Source organism: Mixophyes fleayi, chromosome 7 (genome assembly GCF_038048845.1).
Source record: "Mixophyes fleayi isolate aMixFle1 chromosome 7, aMixFle1.hap1, whole genome shotgun sequence".
Lineage (NCBI taxonomy): Eukaryota > Metazoa > Chordata > Amphibia > Anura > Limnodynastidae > Mixophyes > Mixophyes fleayi.
In genome coordinates this window covers 74,125,793-74,141,048 of record NC_134408.1, presented here as the reverse complement: position 1 = coordinate 74,141,048, position 15,256 = coordinate 74,125,793, and the positions used below count along the sequence as shown (strand labels likewise).

The 15,256-nt window shown below is 42.3% G+C and overlaps 1 protein-coding gene across 2 annotated transcripts in view; it reads right to left on the bottom strand.

Annotated features, from left to right (window-relative positions):
- Positions 1-15,256, bottom strand: part of WIPI2 (WD repeat domain, phosphoinositide interacting 2) — a 289,569-nt gene that overhangs the window by 239,698 nt on the left and 34,615 nt on the right. The window lies entirely within an intron of this gene.

Here is a 15,256-nt window from a genome sequence, read left to right as displayed (position 1 = left end):
CATGCCAGTTTGCCCATTTCCCATATACAATCCTAAAGGAGGAAACTTTGCACAAAATGGCTCTTTCTCTTATGTTAGAAATGGCGAAATAGTTCAAACAGCACACTGTTTGAACAATCTCGCTGCTCACAAGCAGCGCTTTCATTTTGGTCTATTGAATGGCGGTTTTCCGGCGGCTTTATAAACCCCCTAATAGTAAATCCGGCTGTTTGTATGTAGAACATTGTTGAAACCGTCATGGCGCTTTATACAGAGGCGGGTTTGGAAACATAATTTTTGGCCGTTTGGACGGCGGGTTTAGCCTTAGTAAATCCGGCGATTGCTAAACCGCCGCCAAACCCGCCGAAAGTCGGCGGGTTTACAAACACGCCTGATAGTAAATCTAGCCCAGAGTGTTTTTACCATATTCGTGACTCCTAGCTGTACTCCTGTTTGTGACCGTGACAGGTATAACCCGTGGGGTAGAACCACAGTGGAAACAGGTGCAGCTTGAGCGGTACAGACCACAGAGTAACAATAGAGGCACTGACGATCTAGATGAGAGCTCATAGAATAGGTAAGGACCTAACCAGACAGGTAACTTGATCAACAGGCCCAGAGGAAAGGGAGGAAGTGCCTTTTCAAGTCTGGAGCCAACACAGGAACCAATAGGAATCTAATTAGAAGTGGACAGGTAATCAGTCTGCACATGCACAGATCAGCACTTAGAGGTTTAAAGTCTGTTAATGAGACACATGTGAGTGTCTCAGTCTTGGTCTATGGAAGCCGAATGAGCAGCGTGTGATAGGTGGCCCATGATAACTTATTTGGTTGAGATTTATTATGTAAAATGAAATGTGTATATACTTTGCTTCTAATGTTGTTTTTATGTATTCCTGGAAGACACACATGGGAGGTACAGAGTATGCTTCACAAAGGGTTAATTTTGCACTTTTCTATTATAGTCACGAGTCCATCGCAAGGTGTATAGGTATATTGTGATCAGAGATCCCGCGTTCCATACGAGGTAACGATGGACAACACTGGATTGGATGGGTGATGTAACTCCCTGTTAAATTTAATAAGAATGGGGGATGAGGCATAGATTAGTTAAGAGTGAAGGGGATTAGTGGAATAGTTGAGAGCCAATTCCCCATAGTGCCCAATCCAGCTGTCATCTTGCTGTAAATCTCCTTTACTCCTTTTCTGCTTTGCTGTCTCTCTGCAAATCATTTTTTATTATTATTCTTTGCTATCCTATTTCCCGTTCATTACATCTCTAACTGTCAGTATCTCATTCTTTTCTTATAAAGAGATACAAGATATGTAGACACTGTCCCAAAGGGTTATAGGCAACCTCAATATTTTAGGACACAGGTCTGGCATGACTGTTTTCCAAAACATTTTCAACCAAATAAGGAGTGCAGTATGAAAAATAGTTTTTCTGCGTCCTAATTTGTTTATATCCTCAGTGTTTGAAATTAAAGACTTGTTCATTTATTTCTCGGTAACAGGATATGAGGTTGCAAGGGGATGGAACACAGCCATGCCAGACAAAGGTCCAATATGGGGCTAAGACATTTTTGACAACAGACAGAATTAGGGGTACACACACTACACTGACATAGTCACGAAGGTAGCTAAAGGTTTTGTTTTATGTTTATAGAAGCTGCTGATTTTAAGCAGGAGTTTTGTTGAGGAAGTGTGCTTCAAGTTTTATAGATTGCAGGTGGTATCTGCCTTTTGTCTCCTGAGCAAAGTGTACAAATTGTGCCTCTAGACGCACAACGGGTGGAAAGAGACAGGAGACTAGCTGAAGGTGAATTAGGCAGAAATACAGATATGCATCTCTGTGTGGAACATTTGATTAAGATTTTTGCCACAAGACCTAACATAAGTGAAACCATTTAGAAAATGTAAAATTTTCATTTTTTTTCTATTTTTCATAGTCAGATAGACATGTACTGGATATTGTTATAATTGACAAAGGTGCCATAAAAATGTACCCCTTTGCCATCCTCACCTAGCCAGGGAGCTGAATTTGTGGGATTGAAAATGGCATGTGAGTTGGCAGAGGGTAAATCAGTTGATATACATTGCTTTTGAGTACTTTTCTAGGATAGGGGGCGATGTTGAGTTGACTGAGGAACTTTTATAACAATAGCAGGACATGAGTAACACACACACATTACATGAAGGACTTGTGACTGTGACACAGTTACCAAATGAAGTAGCTGTTATTTAATTTAAAGCTTATACACATGACTTTAATAAAATGACGGACAAAGCTGTCAAGTGGGCAGCAGGTTTAAATGTGACAAGCAACAAATCATTTTTTTTTCTTTGTTCTTTTTTCTAAATTGTAAACACACAAGAATTAGTTAAAATATAAGATTTGTGTTCCCTGCAGGAAAAAGCGGTCTGGAAAGTGAAGGAATGTGGTCAGGAGTCCTCTGGACCCTGGAGAGATGGACAAGGTAGGCCTGTGGCTCCCAGAGTGTATCTTCCAGGCCTAGCTGAGGCAGCACATGGTCTGACTCATCTGGGTAAAAAAGGTATGTGCAAGCTGGTAAGAGCATACTGGTATGCATCAGATGTTTCTTCTCGGGCTAGTAGAAATGTCCTGTCTTACTTGATTGAGAGAAAATGTCAGGAAGACAATACCAATAGAGCCATCCCATACCCCTCCTACAGATGGACTTTCTCCAGATTAAACAAATCAACTTCATCCAATTGCCACCTTGCAGGATTCTCAAGTATATACTGGTGTACTGATTAAATATATCTGGGTAAAGGTTTATACAAATGTTTCTAATATTGCTGTGTCATATTCAAGATTTTTGTTAGTAGATATGGTATCCCTAGAGTTATATAGAAGGTGTTAGGTGTATTCATTCTTACTGGTAATAACATTTAGATAATGAGTACAATGTATGGGCAGTGATAGTAAGTTACACACTCTTTATCAGCCACAAGCCAGTGGGAAAATAGAGTAAACGGTACTATCTAGAACGAATTGAATAGAGTGATGGTTGAAACTAGATTTGAGTGGCCGGTAGCTTTGGCCGCTAGTCCTCCCCACTATTTGAATCACTCCTAAGCTGTCTCTTAAACCTGTCACCTTTTGAAAATACTTTTGACTGTTGAAAATCTGAATTCATAATGGAGAGACTGTTCAAGATCTTGTAAAGAAAAGCAAATAGTGAGACAGCAACAAAAGACATTCGAAACAATGTCTTCTGTTAAGTTACACTCACTGTTATGATGTTGGACTGGGAGAGTATTATGAATTGTAGTTTCCTACGCTAAAGTTGTTTGACAAACCAAGTGTTGACGACCAGCATCACATCCCTAGGAGTAGCAGAGAGAAACTTGTACCCATTCCACCCACTGCAGAGGAGTCAATACCCAGAGAAGGTTCAAATTTCAGCCGAGAACGACACTCCTAAATCTGTGCCAGGAGACCCAAGATCGCAGGTAACACCTGAGTCAAGGACTTTTTGCAAAGACTGTTATTCAGCATGGAACAGTGGTTTTCCTGTTTTTCCCTGTCCAGTGTTTCTCTCATCTCATTCTCTTTTCAGGACAGTCAATTCTTTAAATCGTGAACCGGTGACAGAGACTGATTCAGGAAGTGATATTGAAGAGGTGGGGATGAAGGAGAAGTTGATAGCACAATCGGTCCAGCCAATTGGGGTATTCAATTCAGGGGTAAAAGAAAAAATTTGCTAACCTTGGAGCTCGGAGACAGTGTGAGGGACTATTGTCTGAGGAGTTTTGTGTCTGTAAGCACTTTGACCCCATAGTTGAAGAGAGGTGCATTCAGCGATGCCAGTCAAGTAATAATTCGGACTCGAGCAGGCATCCATGAGAATGACTATCACTCTTGGTTGGGTAAGGTTTTAGACCAAACTGAGCGCTTGGTGTGCTCTCTCGTGCCTTAGAGATTATATTAAGTAGAAGTAGTTCTCTTTTCACTAACTATTTCTGAAATATTTCCCTCACCCTCCCCCTCGCTCCATCAACCCTGATAATCTCATCCGCATCTCCCCTCTTCCCTCCCTCCCTTTCTCTTGTGCCCTCTGGAACTCCAGGTCCATCTGCAACAAACTTTCCTCCATCCATGACCTCTTCATCTCCAACTCTCTTAATCTTCTTGCCATCACTGAAACCTGGCTTACTTCTTCTGATACCGTTTCTCCCGCCGCTCTCTCCTACGGGGGCCTCTCCTTCACCCACTCCACCAGACCAGACGAGCGTCCAGGAGGCGGAGTGGGCCTCCTCCTGTCCCCTAACTGAACTTTTCGTGTCATTCCTTCTTTACCTTCCCTCTCCTTCTCCTCCTTTGAAGTACACTCCATCCGTCTCTTCTCCCCCATCCACCTCCATCTCTCCGTCATCTACCGTCCCCCAGGCCCCTCCTCCCTTTTCCTTGACAACTTCGCTGCCTGGCTCCCCCACTACCTTTCCTCTGACCTTCCCTCCATCATAGTTGGTTACTTTAATATCCCTATTGACAACTGTTCTGACCCCGCCACCATTAAACTTCTCGCCCTTTCCTCCTCCCTAGGCCTTACTCAGTGGACCTCTTCCCCCACCCACTGTCTTGGTCACTCCCTTGACCTTGTCTTCTCTCATCTTTGTGATCTCTCTGACTTCTCCAACTCTCCCTTCCCACTATCTGACCACCACCTCATCTCCTTCACTCTGTACTCCTCCCCTGCTCCTGCCTCGCCCAAAGCCACCCTCACTAGACGTAACCTGTATGCTATTGACCCCACCTCCTTCTCCTCCTCTCTCAAAACTCTCCTTTCACCCCTCCCCTCCCTGGCCTGTCCCGACCAGGCCTCCTCTCTCTACAATCACTCCCTCACCACTGCCCTGGATGCTGTTGCCCCGGCCTCTTCTATCCGCCGACGCCGCATTATTCCCCAACCATGGCACTCAAAACTCACCCGCTTCCTCCAAAGATGCTCTCGCACTGCTGAACGCCTCTGGAGGAAATCTCGCTCCCTGGCTGACTTACTCCATTTTAAATTCATACTCTCTTCTTTCTCCTCTGCCCTCTCCCTCGCTAAACAATCCTTCTTTAAGTCCCTCATTTCTTCTCAGTCCTCCAATCCCCGCCGCCTCTTTGCCACCTTCAGCTCCCTCCTCTCCCCCCTCCCCCCCTCTGTCCCGCTTTCCCTCTCCGCTTCTGCCTTCGCCACTTTCTTCTCTTCCAAAATTGAGGCCATCAGACTGAACATCTCCTCCTCCCCTTCTCCCGCCACCCTCATGACTTCACCTCCCCCTATCACCAAACTCTGGTGCTCCTTCAGCCCTACAACCGGTTAAGAAGTTCGCTCCCTTATTCTTTCCTCTCCACCCTCTACCTGCCCTCTCAATCCCATACCCTCTCACCTCCTTCGCTCTCTTTCTCCTACTGCCTGCTCTTACCTAGCACACCTTTTCAACCTATCACTCTCCTCTGGTGTAGTACCCTCCTCTTTTAAACACGCTCTTATCTCTCCTATCCTCAAAAAACCCAATGTTGACCCCACCTCTCTTGCTAATTATCGCCCTATCTCTCTTCTCCCCTATGCCTCCAAATTACTTGAGCGAATTGTCTGCAGCCGCCTAACCAGGCACCTCACGGACAATTCCCTCCTTGACTCTCTCCAATCTGGCTACCGCCCCCTCCATTCTACCGAAACTGCCCATGCCTAGGTTACTAATGATCTCCTATCAGCCAAATCCAAGGGTCACTTCTCCTTTCTCATCCTCCTTGACCTCTCTGCAGCCTTTGACACCGTGGACCACCCCCTACTGCTGCAAACTCTTCTCTCTCTCTGCCTCTCTGATTCTGTCCATGCCTGGTTCGCCTCATACCTCGCTAATCGCTCCTTCTCTCTATCCACGTCTGGTTCTTCCTCCTCCCCCTATCCGCTCCCCGTAGGAGTCCCGCAGGGCTCTGTTCTTGGCCCTCTACTCTTTTCGCTCTACACTTCCTCCCTTGGTGCTCTCATCTCCTCCTTCCGTCTACAGTATCACCTTTATGCTGACGATATTCAACTCTATATCTCCTCTCCTGATCTTTCCTCCACCCTCCTCGCTCAGGTATCCGACTGCTGTCTTTCCTCCACCCAGACTCCCATCCCACCATGACCTCTCTATTGTCGTCAATAACACCACCATCTCCTCTGTCACCCAACTTCGCTGCCTGGGTGTCACCCTCAACTCCTATCTCTTTTTTGCCCCCACATTCATTCCCTTGCCCAATCCTGTCGCTTCCAACTACGCAACATCGCCCGCATCCGTCCTTTTCTCTCTCAGGATGCCGCCAAAACTATCATCCATGCGCTCATCATCTCCAGCCTCGATTATTGTAACCTCCTCCTCACTGGCCTCCCCCACTCCCCCCTCTCCCCCCTCCGCTCTATACTCAATGCGGCCGCAAGACTCATCTTCCTCTCACGCCGCTCCTCTTCTGCCTCCCCTCTCTGCCTTGCCTTACACTGGCTCCCCTTCCCCTACAGAATCCTTTTCAAACTCCTCACCACCACTTACAAGGCACTCTCCAACTCTACTGCCCCTTATATCTCTAACCTCCTCTTCATTCACACTCCTGCCCGCTCCCTGCGCTCGGCCAAGGAACGCCGCCTCTCCTCCACTCTTATGACCTCTTCCCACTCCAGAATCCAAGACTTTTCCCGTGCAGCCCCCCTTCTCTGGAACGACCTCCCTCGTTCCATCGGTCTCTCTCCTACTCTGTGCTCCTTCAAACGTACACTCAAAACTCACCTCTTCCTCAAAGCCTACCAACCATCTACTTAACCCCCATCTCCTCAACTGGCTCCTCTTGTGCCTGGTCTGTTTACTCTCCCTTAGGATGTAAGCTCGTATGAGCAGGACCCCCTCCCCTCCTGTCTCCATACCTGTTCTTCCGCTCCATCTTTACTGCATATGACTGCCCGGAGTTTCTAAAGTATTGGTACTTTTTGTTCATTGTTCTGTATGGTTTCACCCTGTATAGTCTACTGTTAGTACTGTGTGCGGCGCTGCGGATACCTTGTGGCGCCTAACAAATAAATAATAATAATAATAATTATGGGATGGGAGGCCAGTAGTGGGTCTACTAGGTCTAGGTCCCTTAGTTTGAAGTCTCCCAATATTCAGCAGGCCGATCACCGATTCACGTACAAAGAAACTTGAGTATTGGGAGACTGGGCAAAATGAACAGACATTAGCCTGTCCCACAAGTGTTGATGAAAAACCTGTTGGTATTATTAGAGTGTATTTAACTACGAAGGTTGAAGGAGATCATAAATAAGATTATGTTAGCTGACATAGGATGATGTTATTGGTGAAAATGTATTATTTAAATGTCATTGTAAAAGGATTTCTTGGGTGTCTATGGGGTTTTAATCTCCTTAATAATCTGGCAAATGTATGGATGACCATTTAATACCGTTAATTATGCAACCATCTCCTCACAATGGTACTTCTGATGTAACCTGAGAAATATATTTCTTATTTTTCCTTAAATCCACAGGACCAATATTCATATAATAGCTTATGCTCATATCTTCAAGAAAAACTACGCACAAAGTATAGTTTCATTTAAAATGTGTTCTATTATTAACATTCTAATTGTAAAACTTATGTATACATTATAAAACAGTAAACAGCGTAACAATATTTTACACAAAGTATAGATTTTGGTGCAATACATTACATTTATTGCCTGTTATATAAATGTACAAGTCATTGTGTCTGTGTAAGTGTATCTGTGTGAGTCAAGCTTTACCTATTGTTCCAGGTGTGTGAACGCATTGTGTGTGTAAGGGGAGGAACGGGGAGAACTCTGGGGGAGAGAGAGACAGGTGAGGTATGAAATTCCGGAGCTGGTGTTATCGACAGTGACTACCACGAACGGAAAATAACGAAAATGACTTCCCCGACTTAAAGAGTAAATGATGACTGACCTTAAGACCTAACTGTTACACTTAAGCCTAGCTGTAACAGGTCGGATAAGAAGTGGCATTGGCGCTTTAAAAATAGTCATAGAGAGGTTGCAATTTAAAATGACGTCCAAAGAACATGCAGTTTTTACTGGTGATCATGATTTGTTATCACACTGTCGGGGACTTGTTGTGTTCTTCTTCCCGCGCTTAAAAAATATTACCGTTAATACGGTAATATCTCGCTGAATTTCAGTTCGCAGCTCCCTGAGCCGCAAGCAGAAATTCAGCGAGTAAATTACCGTATTAACGGTAATATTTTTGGAGTGCGGGATTTTCGGCGATCCCGCCTTCAATTGAATGCACCCCTTAAGGTCAGTCATCATTTATTCTGAGTCGGGGAAGTCATTTTCGTTTTCTTCTGTTCGTGGTAGTCACTGTCGGTGGTCTCAGCACCGTTAAAGTGACTACCACCGAGAGAGACACAAACTCAAGCATACATTTTAACCTTCCGAATATTCTCCAAACTCTACCACATTTGTCCCTCTATAATTTAATTTCACTTATCTCAGTCAAAGTCCAACAGCCATTATTCACTATCCACATTCCCCTCACATGAAAGTTTCTAGATAGCAGCTATTTTACAAGCTTGCCAGACACTAGATCCTTTTTCTCTATTGTCTGAACTCAGCATGCTCTAAACACATGGCAGTTCACCTTGCTGCCATATTAACTACATCAACATTTCCAGCAATAAACCACATTATTTCAGAGATTCAGAGTTACAAACTACCCTTTAACCCAACAGTCTAACAAAACGTTATATTGAACAATCTGACCACTTCCTAAACAATCCAATCACTTGTTATGCATCTAAATCCTAATTTCTGCCACACTTTTCAACATCAGCATAGCAGACTTCCCAATACCATTTACACGGTTTCCTCACTTTCCCATGAAATACTTTTCCATCACCACCATTCTATCTAACAAACAAGCTATGCACAACCATTTCCATACACTTACTATACATTTACACTAAACTGCATAAAACAAACTATTTCCATACACTTTTATTACACAACATTTGCAATTTCCATTAGCCTTCCAAGAATAACCTTTGCCAAAACCAGTGTCACTCACCGGACTGTTAGTGCCTCTAGTTTGGGACATGGGTCTCTCTCGCTCCTGCCGGCGCCTGTCCTGAGCCGCGGCCGTCCGCCATCTTGACTAAGATTGCACATGTGCAGAAACCATGAACTGTTAAAACCTCGCCTCTAGTCTCATTGGTTAATTAATCACCTCTCATTACTTAAGGCACCTGTTGCCCTATTACCTTTGCCTGTTCTTGGTTCTCATTCCCTTGAGACTCTGAGGTGTTTCCTGTTTCTGCTCGTGTTATCCGTTTGCTGTGGACAAGTCTCCTCTTCACATCAGTGGTAGAACTTACCCGCTGCAGACCACTCTCGCTACTCCGTTACATGCCTGCACCTGGATAAGTCTCCTCTACACATCAGTGGTAGAACTTACCCGCTGCAGACGACTCTTGCTACTCCGTTACATGCCTGCACCTGGACAAGTCTCCTCTACACATCTGTGGTAAAACTTGCCAATCGCAGACCACTCACGCTACTCCGTTATATGCCTGCACCTGGACAAAGCTTCTCTTCTCATCAGTGGTACAACTTGCCAATTGCAGACCACTCACGCTATCCTGTTACATGCCTGCGCTAGGACAAGTCTTCTCTTCACATCAGTGGTACAACTTGCCAATTGCAGACCACTCACGCTATCCTGTTACATGCCTGCATTAGGACAAGTCTTCTCTACACATCAGTGGTAAAACTTGCCAATCGCAGACCACTCACGCTACTTCGTTATATGCCTGCACCTGGACAAGGCTTCTCTTCTCATCAGTGGTACAACTTGCCAATTGCAAACCACTCACGCTATCCTGTTACATGCCTGCGCTAAGACAAGTCTTCTCTACACATCAGTGGTGAAACCTACCAGCTGTAGACCACTCATGTCTCTTTGTGACATAGCTACTACTCTGTATGGTAGCTATTGTTTGGACTAAAGTCTATAAGTGCCTCTGTATTATAGCTGTAAGTCGCTGACTCGCCTACCGCATTGTCATTTGGTCGTTGCCTAAACGTTATCCAGTAATCAAGTACTGGCCTGCTATATGTTTTCTGCGTGCTAAGGCACTTGGACTCTTTCCTCCTTGTATACTGCTAACTAGTCTGCTGTACCATCACAGTTCTACTGTGCAGAGACCCAGCATTGATATCATTGACATTCCTTTTTTCTATTCTGTTGTATGGTTGCACTTAGTCACCATACTACCCAGAGGACCACGACCTGCACAGTGGCAGCCGCAAAAAACCATACTTCCTTGCGGGAGTTCCTGGAGAAGACTAGCCACTGTGTTAGATTCCGCACCTCTGGTAAGTGTAGCTACATCTGGTGAATTCTGGGTAAAACTCCTAGTGCCCGTGACAACCAGAAATGCTTCCATGACCAACACTTCACTAACTCAATTTTATCTGAACTCAGACAGTTCCATTCAAATGACCTAACAAAACTCCATTACAATATTAAACCAACACAGAACCACACAGAACTATGTATAATACAAATGCTTCCATGACAAAAATTTCACCAACTCCATTTTATCTGAACTCAGACAATTCCACTCAAATAACCTAACAAAACTCCATTACAACATTAAACCAACACAGAACCACACAGCAACCATCTTCCATTACAACACTCCTTTTACAACAACATTATTCCTTTCTAATATAAATGGCCTCTCCAGGCCCCTTATACAAACCGCCATTACATTCAAGCAGTTCGGCCATGTGTGTCCTCCAAGGTAGAAAAACAGCCAGCAATGAGCTTCACTTCCCTTGTTACATGAGATCAAAAACCTTTCTTGTGGGCGGAGTTTACTTTTCCACAGGACACAGACCACAGCCTTTCACATTTTAACTTGACCAACTGCTCAAACCTTGTTTCTCAGGTATTTAAGTTCCATAGTAACAGGTGGAGGAAGGGATTGTATGTGCACAGTTAGTGTGCTCATTCAACTATGGCTGAATTCTCATATATATTATAAAATTAGATATAAAATAATAGATTATTTATATACTCTTCATCATTCACCCTGATGTCAGTTGTCTGTCATTACAGTTAGACTGACAGATATCTGTTGTCATCTCTTATCAGTGTTCCTAGTGATTGTATGCTACATGTATGAGTGTGTGAGAACAGGTAATCAATAAGGTTATATGTATATATATAAATATATATATATATATATATATATTTGAGCTTGGAATTAATTATGTCGAGGTACGGCCCAATAAATTACCCCTCAACAATTAAATCTAAGATCTTAAAGTTGTTCATCTTTGGTGTCTCTTCATGATGTCATCATCTTTGCAAAGTACGAGGGGAGGTCTTGTGAGGTACAGTCGTATTTGACATCTGGTTTGGATCTCATCTGTGTCCAAGTCCTGCCATTCTGTGTCCTTAGCGACCGTCTCAGGATCTCTTGTATGATCTGACAGGGATATCATCTGCTACAGGTGGGCACCGCCTTAATTCTCATCTATCTTGTAGGAAAGAAAAAAATATCAGTTGTCTTGAAATTTTTACTTTCTCCTACCCATCTCTCGTTCTCTCCATTGTGTCTGCTTGTAGAATTCTGATATCCTCTGCAGTTATCCACTTCTTGGTTCCTAATATGGGAAGAAAAACAAGATACTCTTCTGGGAATTCTCCCTTCCGAGCGTAATTATCCCATCCCATCCCCTCTGATACCTTACGATTTTCATTCCAGGTGTTACTACCCTTATGGAATTGAAAAAACATATTTTGCTGTCCTTTGCGAGTATTATGGCCTGATCTTCACATAATTTCGACCACTAAGTGGCATCAGGGAACTGTAAACTGTCTTATCTTATTACATTACCATAAAAATTCCTTCAAAGTTTCCCTGTATATAGGAAAATTTCTAATTTTTACACCCTTTATAGCATTACCATTATCCCTCTTTTTCTCATTTTCAATGATTTATGGATCAATTGGGAAGGAGAAACAAAAAAATCTTGTGCTTAGTAACCTGTGAAATGTGAGTATACATAATACATTTATATCACATAACGTCATCTTACCTAATCATATCTCCAAGGGCACACGATGTTTAGAGATTTACCCATTTAGTATATTGGTGATGGCAATTTGCCCCTGAAGAACCTCTTTAAACATTTAAAAGCTTTAGAAATTTTGTACATAACCACCTTTGCTGGGTAGCGGATTTGTATATCTACTACTGATGTTCTCTCTCTAAAGAACTGATTTAGGCACGTTATTGCCCCTATTAGCCAGCTAAGATTAATGCAACAAAATCACTAAACTACCATTTTGTTTTAAAACTTTTACTGCAGTTGGTAAACAATCACTGCTTAAATCTACTATATTATCCATATAAGTCCCCCTGATCCTGCTGAATAAAACTACCACCCACTGGGGTTTTATTTTATTTAACTAGGTTTTACAGGTATTTATGAACACAAATTTTTCAAAATTTGTGTCTGCCATCAGCAAACACTATTATTCATGCCCTGGGTTTCTCCTTGACTCTAATTAACCATGTTACCTACAATTGTGTGATTTCCTACCTAGTCCTTATATAATGTTGCAACAGTTCTGATGGCATTTATCAGATGTCGTGTAACCTTACATAAGTGTGAATTTCCATGTCACATTTTCGAGTGGCATATACCATTGTGCATTAGGATCCCCCTTTTTATCCTTAGTCAATCAACACGTTACCATTATCCAGGGGTTTCATTAATTCTAATGCTACTTGTTGCCAAACACCTCCAAAATAATGACATATACAATTACCAGATGTATATTTTATCCCGCCCGTTTCCAGAATACTACTAACTCTGATGAAGGGGCTACAATACATACCTGTAACCACAAGGCAGTGTGTTTGTTACTAATATTATTTGTTCTTTCCTATATACAATTATAAATTACCTGTATATACCTGGGTTTTTAAAATGAGTAGGATTTTAAATACCACATCTCTATTATCCCATATATCCTTATATACAGTTTTAAAACAAATGCATAAGTATCTCAGACATTGCAAGGGCTAAATCAATTATCATTTGTTGACATAACAGCAAGAACGTCTCCTTGTATACATTCAACTACCTCCAATGACAAAACCCAAATTCAAATTTTACTTATTATTCCCTCTTAATTATGTTACAAGGGCAATTACCTGTTCAATGCTCTGAGAACATATATGACCTTATTTCTCAGAATTTATAATGTTATATATTTTACCATCTAAAATCAAGTCTTTTGCAGCCATGTATTGTATACATACCTACCTGTGGCCTGCTTTACTAAAAAAAAAGCTTGATTTAGACATACTAACATCTATGGCATCTTGAATAATATAAATATTCATATTTTACCTGCAGTTACCCGTGGTCTGGTCCACTTAATTACACCAAGCTTATCAATACATAACCTGATTATAAGCTTTCTAGTGGTGATTACTATCCATTTTTCGCTGAGTTAAACAAACAGGTTAAGCACACTTTGTAAGTTTATAAAATAATCAAAAAATAAAATCCATATGTTGCACGTTAGACTTGTGTTTTAGCGATTTGAGTGAGTATCCCCCTGTCTACTGAGTGGAAATTCTGTTCTCAATTGTATAATGATTGGTAAATTCGTCTTGCAGATCTGGTTGCACCCAGCCAGAAACGCTAATAATGGATTTCTCAGGGTCCATTGCGCATGATCCGCTTATAATTTAAGTGTTACCGAAGCCATACCCACTAAACAACTGTCAAAGGTGTGTTTCTACAGAACTTACAGATTGGGAGTGCCTCTATGGATTATTATTATTATTATCATCGTTTATTTGTTAGGCGCCACAAGGTATCCGCAGCGCCGTACATGGTACAAACAGTAGACTATACAGGGTAAAACAATACAGAACAGTAAACACAAAGTACCAGAACTTCAGAAACTCCAGGCAGGCAAATACTGTAAAGACGGAGCGGAAGAACAGGTCTGGAGACAGGAGAGGAGAGGGGCCCTGCTCATACGAGCTTACATCCTAAGGGAGGGTAGACAAAATCAGGCACAAGAGGGAGCCAGTGAAGCAAAGGGGAGAGAAAAAGGAGCCAGTGAGAAACAGAAGAGGTGAGAGGTTAAGTGGATGGTAGGTAGGCCTTAAGGAACAGGTGAGTTTTAAGTGCCCGCTTGAAGGAGCACAGATTGGGTGATAGACGGATGGAGCGAGGGATTACCTAGTATACTTAATCTACAAGAGACAAGCAACTTGAACTATCCATTCAACATAAAAATATTGTATCAAGCCAAAGTACCTATCGGAGTATAACACAATTTGCGCCTTTTTCGCTATTTTAGTCACGTCGAATAATACGCACCCGTGACATTTCAGATGTACTTTAGAGGCATCTTTCTACACAATCTTCAAAACAATCACCTCCTACCTCTACAATACAGGACAGGTTGTCCCAGCTTTCACACTTATGCGTTTATTACCTCTCCAAACTTATTCTGTAGACAAGGTGTACAGCTATAACATAATAAAAGAATGTATTGGGAAACATATAAACTAAATAAAAAATATAAAACCAATCGAAAAAAATTAATAAAAATAAAGCCAATTGAAGTAATATAGAGATTATGGGCCTGATTCATCAAGGTACGCAAACGCATACGCATCTGCTAATTTATTCTGCGCATGCGCGAAACGAGACTTGAGATGCGCAAAACGAGACTTGAGATGCGCAAAACGACACTTGAGATGCGCAATCACGGCAGATACTACTCTCAAAGTCAACGCAATCTAAAAGTCCAACGCAAATAGATTTGAGATGGCTGCTGACCACTTGAGAACAAAGGGGTGGGAATGGGCAGAGAGTAGGCGCGGACTGGGCTGAGATGAGACACCATTTGAGTAAAGTAGGCGTTATGCATTTTCACTTGAGAACAGTAGGCGTTCTCTCTTTCAAGTTGAGTGAAACTGACGTCACTCCTGTCTCAAATCTTTCACAAAAGTTAATAACGGCCAGGGTCATGTTTAAATCCAAAATACCTAGCGCAAACAACTGTTAAAAGACTTTAGAAGCATACTCTGCGTATGAAAAATAAAAAACAAAATATGCTAAACAAACACACATATTAATATTTAGTTTTTTATTAAAAAAAAACCAAAACATTTATTGTTATATAGCGCACTATGCTGCTTGCTAGCTTTTATG